Here is a 19,911-nt window from a genome sequence, read left to right as displayed (position 1 = left end):
CTTGTAGAATTTCTCTACAGGTACTTTTATCTGGGGCTGCGAAAATATTACACGTTCCCTGGTTTTCCAGGTCTGTACCATAGATAGGAGTGGCTAGTTCATTGTCTGATAACTGCATTTTAATCAGCCCTTTTCCAGACTGCCACATCAAGAGTGGCAAATCAAGCCCTGCTAAGTGCTGTTTTCTCTGCTGTTACGTCAGCAATTTCCATTGTCCAAGAAACATTTATTATGCAGCTCACGTCATGGGTTTCTCGGGCCCAGCTTTCTTTTTCTGGAAGCAGTCAGTAATACCTGCTCATGCAAATGGAAGAGTGACCATTTCATTTCAGCTGAGTTTTGATCAGAATGTGGCAACTTTGTAGAATTCAAATATGGGAGAAGGTAAAATATTTGGTCATTTCCTTCATTTTGTTTGAGTTCAGGTTATGATCAGAATTTATATTTTAAAAACCCTGCAAACCTCAAATGGATGAGAAAACAAAATTTGCCCATCTGTAGAAGAAAATGCTTGTTATTACTATATATGGCAATTTAACTTTGTAATGCTCTACATGGAAAAGAGAGTCAATGTGGCTTTGGCTTATTGCACTTTGTCCATTTCAACTGTGAAATTACCTTCCCCATTTCGGCCCATTTCGGCACATGTTGCACTTTGCCTGGGTTCTATGAATTAGTCTCCAGTGTTAATATTGTATGTTTTATGTTGATTTTAATGATTGTTTTTTTACTGTAATTGATGTTTTTATTGGATAACTGTTTTATTGCTGTGTTTTGATATTTGATTGTTTTATCAGGCAAGGCCCCATGTAAGCTGCCCCGAGTCCCTTCGGGGAGATGCGGTGGGGTATAAAAATAAAATAATAATAATAATAATAATAATAATAGCCATTCCGAGGATGCTGAGGGCTGTGCTGGCGGTAGTGTAACTACCGGCAGGTCCAACCAAGCCAGAGAGGCCTCAGCGGAGGAATGCAACCAAGTGCACCTAACCCATTAGCATATGGAGAATCAAACCAAAACGAAGTCTATACTGGCTCGGTCGTCGCCCAGGATAAAAAGGACCGCGGTGGATGCTGCTGATTCTGGACATCCATCGATAAGTGGGCTACGGAATCATCAAAACCCAAATGAACAGTCACAGAAGCGGCAGAAATATACAATGCCAGAAAACCGCACAGTCATGAAATGCTATTACAACTCTGAACCTGAAAAGCGCGGCTACCAAAAAAGGATGCATCAGCTATGGAAACAAGAGTACCCTGACTCACAGATAACAGAACCCCGACTGGCTGACCAACGAAGATTCATAATCAGAAACAAAGTGTTCAGTGAAGTTGAACTCGAAGAAATCCAGAAAATCTGCAAAGCAAATTACCATCAGACCACAGCACAGACAGCAGCAGAGACTCCAGCAACACTTGGAATGGTGGAACAGATTGAACCAGAAGAAAGTGTGGAGCTTTTGCAAGAATTTGATGAACCAGCACTTGAAACACCTGTTGAACCACCAGGAACCTTGACAGCAAGACAACAAGAGCTCAAGGATAAGATCATGGCTCATGCTGCAGCAAATGCAATAAGACAGCGGCTCCCAACTCTAAAAACAGTGCCCAAGAGACACCTGGCGCCTCTCATGAAAGATGTGAATGCAGCACTCTCCACTATCCAAATAACATCAATTGAACAAACAAACCAGTATGCCTACAGTGCAGCAGTGATAGTAACAGAAGAGCTTGGGCTCCTACAACCAAGGCAGCCCCAAAGAAAATCGACTGGAAAACCAAAGTGGAAGGTCAGGCTAGAGTTGAAAATCAAGAAACTTAGATCAGATGCAAGTAACCTGAAAAATATGAAAGAGAGGAAACTGAAGAATGACAAAATCAAGCAATACCTGATCCGAAAGTACTGGCTGAACACCAGAAAAATTGAAGAAGCTTTGGAAATCGTGAAAGAACAAATTACAGCAACAGCCAGAAAAATTGAAAGGTATGAAGCCAGAATCATCCAGTACAGACAAAATCAACTGTTTCAATCAGACCAAAGACGGTTCTACCAGAGTCTGAACCAAACAACAGACACAGTAACCATAAAGCCAGAGAAAACTGCAACAACAAAGTTCTGGAAAGAACTTTGGGAAAATAATAAAAACTACAACAAAAACGCTGGGTGGATAAAGGAGTTTGAAGGAAAATTCTCACAGAACAAAATGGAACTGATGGAAATAACAACTGAAATAATCAGCAAACGAGTGCAAAAAGTCAAGAACTGGACATCGCTTGGCTCAAAACATCTGATTAGTTTACATGGAAAAATGGCCCAACAATTCAATGAGATGCTGCAGAAAGGAAGTATCAGTGAATGGCTAACAACTGGAAGAACATACCTGATACAAAAGGATCCAGCAAAAGGAGCAGCACCAGGAAACTACAGGCCAATAACGTGTCTGCCCACTATGTTTAAACTACTGACTGGCATCATAGCTGACAGAATTCAAGACTATTTTGAAGAAAAAAACATCTTGCCAGATGAACAGAAAGGCAACAAACGGAAAAGCAGGGGCACAAAAGACCAGTTATTGATTGACAAAATGATTCTGGAGAACTGTAAAAGCCGAAAAGCTAATCTTCACATGACGTGGATTGACTACAAAAAGGCCTTTGACTCACTCCCACACAGCTGGATCATCAAGTGCCTGGACGCCATCGGGATTAGTAAAATCGTTGGCACCTTCATTGAAAACATGATGGAGCACTGGAAAACTGAACTGTTTGTTGGAAATGAAAGCTATGGACTTGTCAACATCAGGAGAGGAATTTTCCAGGGAGACTCATTGTCCCCTCTGCTTTTCATTATTGCCATGATCCCTCTGTCAACAATCTTACAAAAAACAAATCTCGGCTACCAAACATCTAAGAATTCTCACAAAATTTTGCATCTGATGTACATGGATGACCTGAAGCTGTATGGAAAAACGAAAACTGAAATCCAGTCTCTGACCAACACTGTCCGAATTTTTAGCACTGATATCAGCATGGAGTTTGGTTTGGACAAATGTTCGACAGTGGCATTGAAGAAGGGGAAAATCATTGAAAGTGAGGGCATAAATATGCCTAATGGCCAAACAATAAAGTGTCACCAGCCAGAGGCCTATAAATATCTGGGCATATTACAGCTGGACAACATCAAGCATGAACATGTGAAGACTGTGGTCAGTAAAGAATACACACAAAGGGTCAGAAAAATTCTCAAAATCAAGCTCAATGGAGGCAACACCATCAAGGCCATAAACACCTGGGCCATGCCTGTGATAAGATATACTGCTGGCATTATAAACTGGACACAGATGGAACTGGACAATTTGGACAGAAAAACAAGAAAACTCATGACCATTCATCACTCACTGCACCCTCGCAGTGATGTTGACCGGCTATATCTGCCTAGAAGATCAGGGGGCAGAGGACTCTTACAAGTAAAACAAGCAGTCATAGAAGAAGAACATGCCCTGGCAGAATATGTAAAGCAAAGTGAAGAACCTGCTTTGATTGAAGTCAAAAATCAGAAACTCCTCAAAGCACAGCAGACAAAAAAACAGTACAAGAAAGCCACACTACAAACTAGAGCTGACAGCTGGCACAACAAAACATTGCATGGAAAGTTCCTTGACAAAATTGAAGGAAAAGCTGATAAGGAGAAGACCTGGCTCTGGCTCACGAATGGGACAGTGAAGAAGGAGACAGAAGGCCTGATCCTTGCAGCCCAGGAGCAAGTCATCAGAACAAATGCAATTAAGGCCAAGATTGAAAAATCAGCTGATGACCCAAAATGCAGACTGTGCAAGGAAGCTGACGAAACCATTGGTCATCTCCTCAGCTGCTGTAAGAAAATTGCACAGACAGACTACAAACAGAGGCACAACTGTGTGGCCCAAATGATCCATTGGAACTTATGCATCAAGTACCACCTGCCAGCAGCAAAGAACTGGTGGGATCACAAACCAGCAAAGGTCGTGGAAAATGAACACGCAAAGATACTGTGGGACTTCCGAATCCAGACTGACAAAGTTCTGGAACACAACACACCAGATATCACAGTTGTGGAAAAGAACAAGGTTTGGATAATTGATGTCGCCATCCCAGGTGACAGTCGCATTGATGAAAAACAACAGGAAAAACTCAGCCGCTATCAGGACCTCAATATTGAACTTCAAAGACTCTGGCAGAAACCAGTGCAGGTGGTCCCGGTGGTGATGGGCACATTGGGTGCCGTGCCAAAAGATCTCAGCCGGCATTTGGAAACAATAGACATTGACAAAATTACGATCTGCCAACTGCAAAAGGCCACCCTGCTGGGACCTGCACGCATCATCCGAAAATACATCACACAGTCCTAGACACTTGGGAAGTGTTCGACTTGTGGTTTTGTGAAACGAAATCCAGCATGTCTATCTTGTTTGCTGTGTCATACAACATCGTTGTGTCAATAATAATAATAATAATAATAATAATTATTATTATTATTATTGGCTTAGTGATTTGAATATGTTTCTGGAGACTCAGCTACCACCACTTGTCCATGAAACCCCCATGGGTCACACACTATCTGCCACAGAAAACCCTACAATAGGTTCCCTCTTAAAGTTGTCACAAGTCAGAAATGGCATACGACCGCATCACATGGGTTGATTTGCCCATTGTACGCTGTTTCGTTTCCCTTTATGGTATGGAGCCCTTCACATGATGTAAAAGGACTTCCAGCCAGACTTCGTGCCGAAAAGGGAGGTGCAGCAGCACTTGCTGTTGCAGTGGCAACATGGGAGTCTTCCCATGTTCCCTTCCCTTCAATGGGGGAGCCGGGTGGCGATGCTTTCCCCCATGGAATGAAGGAGAAGGTAAGGCAGGTGATGCGGGATGGGGCGTGGAGCTGCGGCTTCTCCACACTCCTGATTGGGAGCCCATGGATTTGCCCCAATGCAGGACGAATCCATGGGCCTTTATGGTAAGGTCCTTGAAGACACACAATACCAAACATGGGAAATATCTGTTTCATAATATAACATCAAAAGCTCTTTGTATTTCCATGCCGCTTCATAGTAATTTAGCTACGGTATCATCATAACCATACACCTCAGGTATATAACTCTTGTAGAACTCCAGCTGGACCTACACTGCCATATAATGCAGTTTCAGAATGCAATTCAACTGCATTGAACTGGTATCTATGGCAGTGTAGTCTCATATTATCCAGTTCAATGCAGTTAAAGTGCATTATTTGCTAGTTATCAATCCAGCCTGTTTGATACTTTCTGCTCATTAAATGCTTTAAGAGTAGATTGTGTAGAATATAAAATGAACTGGTAATGCAAAATATGATAAGCACATTTTCCCTTCAGCAGTTTGAATTCTTCAGAGTTACCCACCTGAGCAATGATACTTGCAATTGAAGTGTGTGATCACTCCCATAATGGCCAATCACCAAACAAATCAGGCTAATTTGCAGAATGCAGAAGTGAGAAACATATACTAGGACAAATAGACATTTTTGTTTCACATTAAGGAGCATTTTTTCTTAATTTGGAGGCAATCACTTTATCTATTTTGACTCTTAATGGGCTTAGGTCTGAGGATTACACTGTTCCTCCGCCCCATTTTCTTGAAAACCTGCAACAGCTAATATCCATAGGAACTAATTACAAGAATAGAAACAGTGAATACTAAAAGAAATGGAAAAGCACAAGCCTCATTAAGATTATTGAATGCTTCCAATTTTCTTTTGAAAGAATTAGTAGTAAAAACCCTGATAGAAAGTTAATAGCTGGATGGGTGGGGAGAACCTTGAAGTTCAATGGAATGTTTCCATATTAAAGGGATAAAGAATGGCTGGCTGCAAATTAGCCATAATAAACATAGCACAAATTGAATACCAAGGGTCCTTGTACTATAATTCCCCTTTAACTACAATAGAAACATCCCATTGAATTCTTTGTTACTTTTGCTATGAAATACACCTGGAAAAGTTATAACTCAGGGCCCATCTAGACAAGCCTTAAAACCAATACCTGTCTGGGTTTTTACTGGGGGCGTCCAAACAATGTTCCAGTAAAAATGAATTAATTCAGAATAATCTTGGTTAGTCCAAATCAATTAAATTCCTCATTAGATCTGGGCCTTCCTAAAAGGCCCAAGTGTAATGGGGTATTGGGCCTCTGGGGACTCCCCCTCCCCCTGGAAGTTCCAGGACCATTTGTCATTCCAGCCTGTTTGGACTCCTGGAGCCCAAAGGTCCAGGATGATGCTCAACCACTCCCCCCAAACAACCCTTAAAACTCTTTTAAAAAAAACTTATCCAGCCACCATTAAAAAGCTTCTTGTGTCCTCCTGGCACAAAGAAATGATGCGACAGGAGATGTAGGTTGGTGAGGCACCAACACTCTTTGGCAGAGAAGGCTAAAGACTTTGTAAAACTCTTGCTCAACAGCTAAAGTGGTTTTAAGCTGCAATAATTCTATAGTGTAAATGCTCCCAGCATTATAAAGTTGATTACATGCACAAAACTTGGATAGGACAGACAATTGACTACTAACTGGTTAGTAAAAGGGCTAAAGAGCAAATCAAGGCAAAATGACTAAATTGACACTATCATACTTTGGACATATCATGAGAACATAAGATTCATTAGAAAACAATAATGCTTTGTAAGGTGAAAAGTAATGTAGAAAGAGGAAGTGTTTGTCACAGGTGGATTAGATTCAGTCAAAGAAGCCTCAGTCTGAGCTTGATGGATTTAAGAAAGCTAATGATGGCAGGGAGACCTGGAGATCTTTTATTCATGAGGTCACCATAAGTCAAAGTTGACTTGACAACAACTTACAACAACAACAACAACAACAACAACAACAACAAAGAAAGCACACGAGGAAGGGAAACAGATGGAGAAACATGGGATTGGATTCACTGTATTTAAAACTAAAATAAAACATTATGTTGATTTATGCTGGATAATAGAAACAATTTTACATTGGCTGTTTTTGTGCTGCAGTTAGAATTCTCATTCTTTCCTCAGTCAGTTCTCTATACTTTTAAACAGAGCTTAAGTCAATGGATTGTTCCAAGTGTGCCAATATATTTTCATCTATCAAGCAGGTAAGCAACAACTAATATGTTACTGATTTCTTCTAAGATGCCATTGATTGTAACATGTACACTAATTTCAGTACCACCCCCAAAAAGGAGATTTATTTAAATATACAATATGTAAAAAACCACCTACAATACAAAGCATGTGTTAATAATAATAATAATAATCATCATCATCATCATCATCAGGACCTCAAGATCGAACTGCAAAGGCTTTGGCATAAACCAGTATTGGTGGTCGCGGTGGTGATTGGCACAGTGGGTGCCATGCCAAAAGATCTCAGCCAGCATTTGGAAACAATAAACATTGACAAAATTATGATCTATCAACTGCAAAAGGCCAACTTACTGGGATCTGCACGCATCATCCGAAAATACATCACACAGTCCTAGACACTTGGGAAGTGTTCGACTTGTGATTTTGTGATATGAAATCCAGCATGTCTATCTTGTTTGCTGTGTCATACAATAAAATAATAATAATATAGTACAACTTTATTTCTATTCCAACCTATCTTCCCAAAGGGACTTAGTTCAAAGCAGATAATCAGGATTTTATATGGCAGCGTAGAAGAGGCCTTAGGCTTTAAACTGGAATATATGGCAGTGTGGACTCAGATAACCCAGTTCAAAGCAGATATTGTGGGATTTTGTGCCTTGATATTCTAGGTTATATGGCTGTGTGGAAGGGCCCTCAGATTACCCAGTTCAAAGCAGATATTGTGGGAATTTTCTGCCTTGATATTCTGGGTTATATGGTTGTGTGGAAAGGCCCTTCGTTTCCACAATCAGAAGGGGGTCTGCTGCTTTTAATGTACTAGGTCCTCAATAAATGGCAGTAAGTCAAAATGTCACTTTGCTTTGTGTCTTCTTTGTGCTTCTGTTTTCTACAGTATAAAGGAAGAAAAATATAAAGCAAACTAGCCAGCCACATGAACATCACAGCCCGCCTTCTGTTGTAGGCAAAGGTGTGGGTCTCTGTGGGCCCTTCCACATCCATATAACCCAGAATATCAACGCAGAAAAACCCACAATATCTACTTTGAACTGGAATATCTGAGGCCACACTGCCATACATCCCAGTTCAAAGCAGATAATGTGGGATTTTATTCAGCTGTGTGGAATGGCCTGTGTCTCAGATAAATGTTGAGCATCTACAACGGTTAAGGAGACAGTCCTTGCTATGGGATAGCATCTTACTATAATCACTTCCAAACTCCTGAGAGCAGCTACAACCACAGAAGGTTGATAGTAGGAATATCTGAACAAGAATCTCATTAAACAGCCTGAACAGGAGCATAATTACAAAGAGGGAGGATTATTTATTTTATTTTTTTATTTACAGTATACCCTATCTTTCCTTCAGAATGGAGAAAGCCCCCTAAAATATGAGTTCTGCCTGTACTCAATTTTTTAGGACTGTAGTGACTTGCAAATACAACAAGAAAATAGAAAAGCAAGATTAACAGGGAAATGTGAACACTGCAAATACAAGTTGGAAATGCGAACTATTTTGACTACCTTACGCTCTCCAGTACTGGAAATGATTGGATTGTAAGAAAATTTCACAGGATTGGATAATTGATATTGGGGCAAATCAATGTCCCAATCCCCTGTCCATAGCTACACACAGGCGCCAGATGAGTAATTTTGCAGATGAAGGGGTGAGCTTAAGGCAGTGAAGCAAGAAACATTTTCTCAGAAAGGGAAGCTTTTTCTTCTTGCCACTAGGTGGCAAAGTCCAACAAGACTACCCATAAAAGGAAGAGAAACAAGCATCTTACCTTTTTAAAAATTTATCTTTCTTTGGTCACCATAGACAAAATTAGGTTGGATAGGAATTAAATTAATTAATTACTAACTTGGTCTATTTTAATAGCTCACTAAGGCAGATATATTTTGTTCTGAGTATCCTTGGGGCCATAGGATTTTGCAGACCATGACCAGGTCTTTGGTCTGTGATTTCTCTGCATTGTGGCAATGGATGAATCCACTGTCAACACTCCTCTGTGGCAGATGAGCATGGAAAGAGAGTGGAGCGGGAATCGTAGAATTAGTCCCATATTAATGTCAATAGGAAGGAATAGGAATAGTCCTGGCTCATGGTGTTGAAATGATTGTAAACAGATTGTTCTCACCTTTCACCTGTGCTGGCACCCTTCAAAACTCAGGAGGTAGCAGTAGCATCACCACAGATTTCTCTTGGACTGTCTCAAAATGAAAGGTGGAAAAGTTTCTTAAACTTTGGGTCCCAACCCCAAATAGGGTCCCCTTAGCTCAATGTTGGGGTCCCAAAAATTTGGCAACAGTAAAAGGTTTCTGAAAGTCATCTAGTGGCTGTAACATGAATCTGTTTTACTGTGTTATCAGTGGACTCTGCAGGAGATGCTTCAGTTGTATTTCATAAGAAGAACTATCAGCCTGTTTAGCAGGCTTTGCAAATGCTGACTTGTTACTAGTAAATGTTTGATTTGTATGCCTATTTTACACACACACACACAAAACATTGGACCAAAGGGATCCAGAATAGAAAAGTTAAGAAACCCTGCTTTAGAGCTTCGCCAAATTATCCATTCCAGGATTTCATAAGATGCAGCCATAGTAATTAAAGTAGAGGCATAGATCAGTTCTATAATTGTTTAATGTGAATGAGATCCAGACTAACCTATTATCTTCGCATACTCTAGAAGATGCTGGTCCATTGCTGGTGCTGAGATAAAAATCAATTGCAAGCTTGGTCTGCTGTTGTAGGTGGACCTGAGAAGAGGCATCTGTAATTTTACATCTCAGACAGGAAAATGTCTTGTATATCCACAAAGAATGTTACTGACATTTTTGTAATTCATTAAGGTATTTGTGCAATGCATATTCTGTACATATTCCACTCACCTCCCTTGCCCCCCAGATGGGAATGAGAAGTGTTGCAAATTGTAACCAAAATAGGTTGGGATACAGAGCTTGTGAAAGTCATTTTGCTATTACAAAAAAGTGTGTGTGTGTGTGGGGGGGGGGGGGGGGAATTGCTGCCCCCAATCTTCAATTAGTGTGTTTTGAAGCGAGAAGAATGCCAAGGGTGAGTTTGGCTGGTCCTGCCAGCTGCAAGAGAATCAGATCTATGATCCCACTGCTCCTAGTGCCACATCAGTCTGGACCAGAACTGAACACCAGGACTGAATGAGTTGTTCTCCTCTCACCTGCACAGATGCACACAAAGATAAAAACTACAATGTTATCATAACTCTGATTCTATCCCTGGCTGCCACTTGCTGCCACTAAAGAGATCAGAGACTGGGAATGGAAATGGAAAGATAATGATCTCATGCCACATGTAAAAATATATGTGGAAACATTGTGTGACATGCTTGTAGAATTAGTGATATTATAATAAATGTGCCACAGTGATTATATGGTGGATTACCAGAGAAAGACTATTTATAATCTTTGTCTAGTTTATGGATCAGTGTTACAAACCTGTAATCTAACCAATAACTATGTCTTGTGTTTGCTTTGCTTATTTTATTGTTATTGAGTTATTTTTGGCTGTGTCTGCATTTATTATTATTTGTTTCTATTTTCTTTGTTGAAAGCTGCCCCGAGTCCCTTCGGGGAGAGGGAGTGGGATATAAAGCATTATTATATTATTGTATGACACAGCAAACAAGATATATATGCTGGATTTCGTATCATAAAATCACAAGTCGAACACTTCCCAAGTGTCTAGGACTGTGTGATGTATTTTTGGAGGATGTGCACAGATCCCAGTAGGGTGGCCTTTTACAGTTGGCAGATCGTAATTTTGCCAATGTCTATTGTTTCCAAATGCCAGCTGAGATCTTTTGGCACGGCACCCAATGTGCCGATCACCACCGGGACCACCTGCACTGGTTTCTGCCAGAGTCTTTGCAGTTCAATCTTGAGGTCCTGATAGCGGCTGAGTTTTTCATGTTGTTTTTCGTCAATGCGACTGTCACCTGGGATGGTGACATCAATGATCCAAACCTTTTTCTTTTCCACAACTGTGATGTCTGGTGTGTTGTGTTCCAGAACTTTGTCAGTCTGGATACAGAAGTATCTTTGCGTGCTCATTTTCCAATACTTTTGCAGGTTTGTGATCCCACCAGTTCTTTACTGCTGGGAGGTGGTACTTAAGGCATAAGTTCCAATGAATCATTTGGGCCACATAGTTGTGCCTCTGTTTGTAGTCTGTCTGTGCAATTTTCTTACAGCAGCTGAGGATATGATCTATGGTTTTGTCGGTTTCCTTGCACAGTCTGCATTTTGGGTCATTAGCTGGTTTTTCGATCTTGGCCTTAATTGCATTTGTTCTGATGGCCTGCTCCTGGGCTGCAGGAATCAGGCCTTCTGTCTCCTTCTTCAGGGTCCCATTCGTGAGCCAGAGCCAGGTCTTCTCCTTATCAGCTTTTCCTTCAATTTTGTCAAGGAACTTTCCATACAATGTTTTGTTGTGCCAGCTGTCAGTTCTAGTTTGTATTATTATTATTATTATTATTATTATTATTATTATTATTATTTAACAAAATGCGAAAAAATTTCTGTTCCTGGTTTGCAAGTGTTATTTCCTGTTTAATTGTGAAAAGTAACTTTGAAAGTAATGTTATATTCCAGAAATGTCATTTTTGTGGCTGCCACAAACTATGTAGAATTGGTTGAGATTCAATGAAATATTCATTGAAAAACCAGAGCAAAATGTGCTGCAGGATGTCCTGGAAAAACAAAGTTTTCACAGTTTAATAACATGTTTTATGATAGAACTAATTAAGAAATGACATTTATAACCCAGGAACAAAATCGTGTTACACAGTGTAAATTTTTGTGTTTATTGGATTTCCATGTTATTTATTATTTTTTCAGGAAGGGAAAATTTGTCTTTTGGATTTACTGCTTGCACCACATCTGTCTGGTTTCTGAAGTTTTCCAGACTACAGAAATGTAGATCTCATCCAACGAAATGGTTCTGCCACATCTTTGTTACCAAAAGAAGCTGTCTCCTGATTTTTCCATGATGTTGTATGCTCTGTGGATTGAGTTGTGCAAGTTTCAGTCAGCTTGAATAAGAGTTGATAGACGGAGGAGACAACTGTAGCCATCCTAGATATATCTCTAAACAAACTGAAAGGATTGGGGGTACAGTATAATGTATTTTTTAAAAACACAAACAAAGTTAGAAAACTTAACATTGTACTGGATTACCTTTGACCAGAAGCTGGCCACTTGGAGTGCCTCTGGTGTCGCTGTGAGGTGGTCCTCCATTGTGCATATGGCAGGGCTCAGGCTGCATTGTAGTAAGTGGCCTGTAGTTTGCTCTTCTCCACACTCGCATGTGGAGAAGACTCCACTTTGTAGCCCCATTTCCTAAGATTGGCTCTGCATCTCATGATGCCAGAGCACAGTCTGTTCAGCACCTTCTAAGTCACTCAGTCTTATGTGTGCCTGGGAAAGAGTTTCTCATCCACTATTAGCCACTGATTGAGGTTCCAGGTTTTAACCTGCCACTTTTGAACTCTCACTTGCTGAAGTGTTCCTGCGAGTATCTCTGTAGATCTTAGAAAACTGTTTCTTGATTTAAGGCATTGGCATGCTGGCTGATATCCGAACAGAGGATGAACCAGAGATGTCACTGCTTTGGTCCTAAGTAATTAAGTTACTAACGAAGAAGAACATACAAGCTTGGAGAAACTATAGCAGCTTGCTTTTGCGAAGTCTGCTGGGATGGGCAAGATTGCATCCTTCCTCTCCTCTCTCCTCTGCTGATTTAACTGAGTGTAAAGTACTTATTGCACTTTGAATTCAGTTTCCAGCTACTGAAGTAAACTGAGAAGAAAGAAGGAAGAGGAAAGAGAAAAACTGACATTTGAAAAAAAGTTTGATAAGTGGATCAACTGAACATTATTTGGGATTGTTCCAGATGAAACAATTTGAGAGTGTGGCTGAGCATTTCTTTTTAGTCAGAGTCATTCATATTTTTTAAAATAGGGATACTGATAATTAATCCTTCTCGTTGCAATTCTCTTTTTCTCTATTACATGTTTTTCCTCATTTTCTTTTCTTTCTTTCTTTCTTTTTTTGCTGAGGCTAGGGACACAGGAGTCCCATGAAAGTGAAAAACAGCAAATAAAGAAATTGCTGTTTTTTAAAAAAATATTGTGAGAACCTTTCTCTAGGGATTTCTAGGTTTTCCAACAAAACTCAATGTCAACATCATCTATGCATTGGAGGACTTACAGATTTCTAGAGAGATGGTCTCTCTGGAAATCTCTAGATCTTCCATCACAACTGGAGGAAGCTGATCATGACGTCAGTCACATTGGAAAGTGGAAAATTCCCTAGAGATAACATTTTAATCAAATATGTGCAAAATCAAATCTGTAAGTCAAAATCGCCAGTGTGGATGAATGATGGTAGTTGTAGTTATTCTGAGCACTCTGCTAAAGATCAGTTAAGAAATAAAATCAATTGCACCAGAAACCTTTGCTGCATATGCTCCACAATGACTTTGTGCTTTGTGAAACCATTCAAAGACAATTAAGATTTTCCAAGCTTTCTTTCAACAGGGAAGAGTGGAGAGCACTAAAAAAAGACTCCTTCTATGGCCAGCTTGGTATTTTCCCCACTCCCTTTGCAGAATTCAAACATTCTTTTTCAATCAGCCTGTTCTCTGAAACAGTGCAATGTGTTTGCCGGTGTCAGGCGGTGGGAAGCTCTGCTTTGCGATGACTTCAGTGCACAAGGCTGTGTGTGGGAGAGAAGGGGTGTGCATGGGGAGGGACAGATGGGGCAGGCACTCATTCCCTATTAAATACAGGCAATGACCCCACAGGTGCAAGTTCTGAAGTTGAGAGAAAACATTTTAAAATGAAGAAAAGAAGAGAAAGGAGTGTGCATATTTAACAGCACAGGGCCAAAATATTTTCCATTGAAGAATATTGATATAGAACTGGAGAGAGAATTATGTGGCCTTTGTGCCTTGTTGGATAGTGGTTCCTAGCATTCTTCACTACTGGCTATTTTGACTAGGGCTGATGGAGTCAAAAAACATCTGGAACAGCACACAACCCTTACACCATATCAGCATACATGTTGACCATCCTTATCCAGAATTACAAATTCTTAAAAACTTTGAAATCCAGAATTGTTCACATGTGTGGCTGAGGCCCCATCTACATTGCCATATAAAATCTATATTATCTGCTTTCAACTGGGTTATCTGGAGACTCATATAATCCAATTCAAAGCAGATAATTCCAGGCTGGTTCTACATTGCCATCAGGGCCGGTCCAACAATGAGGTGAATTAAGCGGTTGCTTCGGGCACAAAACATACGGGGGCACAATTGAGACTGCTTTTTCTGTTGATTTTTTTTGTAAAACGATGTTTTGGTGCTTAATTTGTAAAATCTTAATGTAATTTCATGTTTAATAGGCTTTTCCTTAATCCCTCCTTATTATCCAACATTTTCGCTTATCCAACGCTTTTATTTTTCAGTGATTGGTTTGGGGGGGGGATTCTGTTCGCCTACACTTGAAAAATACCTAGGGCCGGCTCTGATTGCCATATAATCCAGATTATCAAATCAAATAATCCATATTATCTGCTTTGAACTGGATTATGAGTCTACACTGCCATATAATCCAGTTCAAATCAGATAATCTGAATTTTGTATGGCAGTGTAGAAGGGGCCTGGATTATCTGCTTTGATAATCCGGATTATATGGCAGTGTAGATCCAGCCTGAGATAACTTTTTAATGATTTAATGTACATGCATTTTGTATCAAGTACAAAATTAAAAATATGATATATAAAATTACCATCAGGATATGTATATAAGAATCAGCATAGTTCTGTCTGAAAAGTTGGCTGATACAGCACATGACTGCAGGACCAACTTTTCAGCCAGCCTACATTGATTCCCAGCTGTGCCATCATCCGGTTTCTGTTGCACATATTAGTTCACAGCTAAAGTTTGGAAACATTACTTCATTGGGCAGGGTGAGGTGCCTGTCTTGGGCAGCAGATCTGGAGTTTTATGTAAGTGAAGCAGAATGTAATTTAATCAATTACAATTGCATTTTCTTTGCCAAGGAGGGGTAGAGGCACTCCTAGGGTTTACTATCCCATCTTGGCTAGTATTCTACACTACAAATATCTTGCTTTGAAAACAATCAAAGGCAACGTAATGTCTTTGGCTGACCCTCTTTCCATCCAATGGAACCTCGCATATTTTACAAATCAGGAAGAAAAACTACAGATATGTTTTTGCCAGAAGGCCCTTACCTTAGGCACCTCTGAGCTACGAAGGATCAGCATTTAATAGTAATTAGCCAATGTTCTTTCTGACAAGGGAAAATATCTGATGGTTTCAGCAGGACAAAAAGTTGATCTTCAGCAGTACAGTGGGATCCTAACCCTCTCACTTACAGTTCTGCAAATATGTTGCAAGTTTGATTATACCTGTAATTTGGTTAGAGTGTTGCTTGTTGGGTAAGGTAATGGTAAAGGTTTTCCCCTGACATTAAGTCTAGTCATGTTGAACTCTGGAGGTTGGTGCCTGTCTCCATTTCTAAGCCAAAGAGCTGCTGTTATCCATAGACACCTCCAAAGTCATGTGGTTGGCATGACTGCATGGAGCACCATTACTTTCCTGCCAGAGCGGTACCTATTGATCTACTCACATTTGCATGTTTTCAAACTGTTGGTTGGCAGAAGCTGGGGCTAACAGTGGGAGGTCATTCTGCTCCCTATATTTGAAGCACTGACTTTCCAGTCAGCAAGTTCAGCAGCTCAGTGGTTTAACCCGCTGCATCACCAGGGGCTCCTTGTTGGGTAAATCTAGTTACAAAAATATGTCTACCAAGATGTGTGTGTTTTAAAATACAGTAGACTCTCACTTATCCAACATAAATGAGCCGGCAGAACGTTGGATAAGCGAATATGTTGGATAATAAGGAGGGATTAAGGAAAAGCCTATTAAACATCAAATTAGGTTATGATTTTACAAATTAAGCACCAAAACATCATGTTATACAACAAATTTTACAGAAAAAGCAGTTCAATACGCAGTAATGTTATGTTGCAATTACTGTATTTACAAATTTAGCACCAAAATATCATGATATATTGAAAACATTGACTACAAAAATGCGTTGGATAATCCGGAACGTTGGATAAGTGAGACTCTACTGTATATCTTATGTACAGATATCAACATATTTCTCCAGTCTTGAGAATTCATAGGAACTAACAGGGAAAGGTGCCTTCTTGGCTATGAGGTGGAGTGAGGGGAACATTTTGGAGACAATAAAATAGAGAGAAGTTGTTCAGCAAAAAAACGATACATCCTGCAGGTGTAGATGCTTTTTTTTTAGGGATTTGGTGCAGTGCTGATTGCTATGGGGTTCATTTGTTTTCTATGTTTGTCGGTCAAAACAAATGTTACAAATACAGAATGCTTCCTCCTTCTAAGGGAGTCATTTCTGGGTCTTATTATTATTATCAAAGAGTTAGTTAGAGGTTTCTTGGAGATTAGCCTTTATTGTTAGACTGTGTGTATATGTAAGCAACACTTGTGTTCTTGTCAGTCCTTGGAGGCAAATGCTTACTGTAAGGTGAAGGGAAGAACAGCTGATCTTGAACTATGGGGGAGAGTTTGAACCTCTGTTTGGGAATCAAAATGCCACTTGGACAGATGGGATTGGTGAAAAGAGGCAGCTGGCCCCTAGGAGTTGGCATGCATTTGAGACAAGGAGGACATTAATATTTCATTCAGAGTGCTCAAAATGGCAACCAGTTCCTCCTTCCCTGCTTGAGAAGTATTGAAAATAACTGGAGAGGACAGGGTCTTATTCCCCAAAGGAAATTGAAATGATTGTGTGTTTCTGCATGAAAGGGGGTTGGACTAGATCACCCTTATGGTGTTTTTCAACTCTATGATTCTAATTTCAAATACATAGTGTAATATACAACAATGATGCAAATTGACTGAGGCATTAATCCTGACCCCTTCCTAAGCCTTGACATGACTTGCCACATAGAAAGTGTTGCTTTCTTTAGTTGGGAGAAAGTTCAATTGCATTTGGTAGAGTTTCTTTCTGAAGAAACAAATGCAGATTTAGGCTGCAAAAAACCACTAGGTAAATAGTGAAAATGGAGCCAAACGGATTCTTTTTCCAAAACAAGAAATATCAAGAAAACCAAACAAGAAGAGCAGAGGCATCATGAAGATGACACACCTTGACCCTGTCTATGGTTATGATGTTCAGTTCTATGTGCTTTTAGTAACCTTTCCTTTTCTTTCTGGGTTACTAAATACTGGTGGTTACAAAAGCTGGCAGGAGGATTAATTTTCCTCATTTAATTTCCCCTTCAAAGTCAGTCCTGGCACCATTTCAGATATTTGGTACGTTTAAATGACCAAATTACCTGCTTTTCTTTTCTCATTTCTTAAATAGAATATTTTCCTGGAAGCCCATTGCAATTTTCCCAGAAATATCTTCTCCAAATTCCTTAGCTTACCTCTAGAGCAAATTATCTTATGCCTTTGTTTCCATTCCTTTGAACTTGTGTATTTGTGTTCCTGAACCAAAATGGTGTGTTTTTAATCCTTTCCTCCTCATTAGAGACATTTAAAAATAGTAACCAACATTGCTGGAACCAAAATATGAGCAACAAAGAGAATGAATGAACTGCAAGGATATTTTTTAAATATTTAAACTTTTTAAAGGACATGGTTCTAGTGCCAAGCCTCAGCTTATTCCAGTTCTTGCTGGTTAATCATCTTATGCAGTTGTTAGCAGTTGGACAGGTCCTTATTGTTTTTTATATAATTTCTCCAAAAACCAGGGGGATGCTGGTCAAGATCAAGAGGGCAGTAGATTCTGCTTATTTTTCATTTACTCAAGTTGACAAGATTGAAATCAAACTAGAGACTACAACAGCTTTATGTTAAGGCTTATGTGAAGGTTTGCCTTATTGTATATCTGCATGTTAAGAACTGTTTATTTGAGTCGATTCAATGCTGAGACAGCAATTTTGATTGTTGATAGTTGATCAAGTCAACTATAAGACTTTGTTTGGTTTTTATTTCTATTTGACAATATTGGCACTTAAACCATAAATAGGAATAGTTTTTCCGTAATACCTTTGCAAGTGTTGCTAAGTGTATTCCTTTGTGTTAAGAACTACACTAATGTAGTGAATGAGAATACAAATAATGGATACCTTTAGTAAAGTATTCATTGCAATATACACTACTAGTATAGGTAAGAGATTCCATAGGGACGGTGCTATGATCTACCACTGTTTCTAGCCAAACCCAATTTATATTGATGTTAAATACGACACCATAATTACTTTCGTTTGCAGCTTGTATAACAAGTGCCACTAAAAGTTGTTTATATAGAAGATAATATTACATCACCTACAGTACTTACATACTATATACCATACTTTCCTTTTTTTACATTTCTCTGTAGATTATAGACACCTGCGTTTTTGAGTGACATACATGCAACCAGATTGCCTTCAAAATTTAACACAAGCTAAATATATTTCCTTTTTCGAAAACAGTTTCTTCTTATTTATTAACTGAACAAAATGATTAACCACACTTTGAGTAAAATGTGGTAGAGCCCCATGAGATTCAGATAAAATTATTCACTAAGCCATATATGGCCTACACCATTCAGCATCAAGAAATTCATAATTTATGTACTGAGGGAGAACTAGGACCAAAGCTGATATGGTTGTGCCGTTGCCGTGTCTCCTGCCACATGATTTTTCAGTCTACAGCAGTGGTTCCCAAACTTTGGGCTTCCAGGTGTTTTGGACTTCAGCTCCCATAGTTCCTAATAGCTGGTAAGCTGGCTGGGATTTCTGGGAGTTGAAGTCCACAACACCTGGAGGCCCAAAGGTTGGAAACCACTGGGCTACAATGAGGCTAATGCCCACCTATAACAGGATTGGACCATAATAATAATAATAATAATAATAATAACAACTTTATTTTTATACCCCGCCCCATCTCCCCGAAGGGACTCGGGGCGGCTTACATGGGGCCTTGCCCGATAAAACAATCAAATATCAAAACACAGCAAAACACCATAGTTAGACAGCTGTCTCAGGGGAACTGAAAGTCAGTACTCTGCACATAATAACAACTCAAAACTAATGGTAAAGCACTAGGTACCATGACTCAGGGTCGAGCCATATGTTAGAACTGAAGAACAATCAAGGATACAGAAACATTGCAGCACTAGCTTGCTTCTCAAAAAGACTCAACTGGAATAGGAAGTCTACTTATTCTTACTGTCCAGCTAGATCATGTGTTGGACTGGGAGAAGACTGTATGTTCAAAGTTTTAGGACATCTAACTGAGACCCTGCGACTATCTGCAGTTCAATGTTTCACTACACAGGGAAACACCCCAAGGGCAGGTGAACTGGCTTCCGGGACCGAGAGCTACATCCAAGAGTATTGAACTAGTTGAGGTTATTTCAGAACCACTGGCAATTATCTTTGAGAGTTCTTGGAGAATGGGAGAAGTCCCAGAAGATTGGAGGAGGGCAAATGTGGTCCCTATCTTCAAGAAGGGAAAAAAGAACGACCCAAACAATTACCGTCCGGTCAGCCTCACGTTGATACCAGGCAAGATTCTGGAAAAGAACATTAAGGAAGTGGTCTGCAAACACTTAGAAACAAATGCAGTCATTGCTAATAGTCAACACGGATTTACCAAAAACAAGTCATGCCAGACTAATC

The sequence above is a fragment of the Anolis carolinensis genome, chromosome 1 (genome assembly GCF_035594765.1).
Source record: "Anolis carolinensis isolate JA03-04 chromosome 1, rAnoCar3.1.pri, whole genome shotgun sequence".
Lineage (NCBI taxonomy): Eukaryota > Metazoa > Chordata > Lepidosauria > Squamata > Dactyloidae > Anolis > Anolis carolinensis.
The sequence above is the reverse complement of the archived record's forward strand: the minus strand, read 5'-3'. Positions refer to the sequence as shown.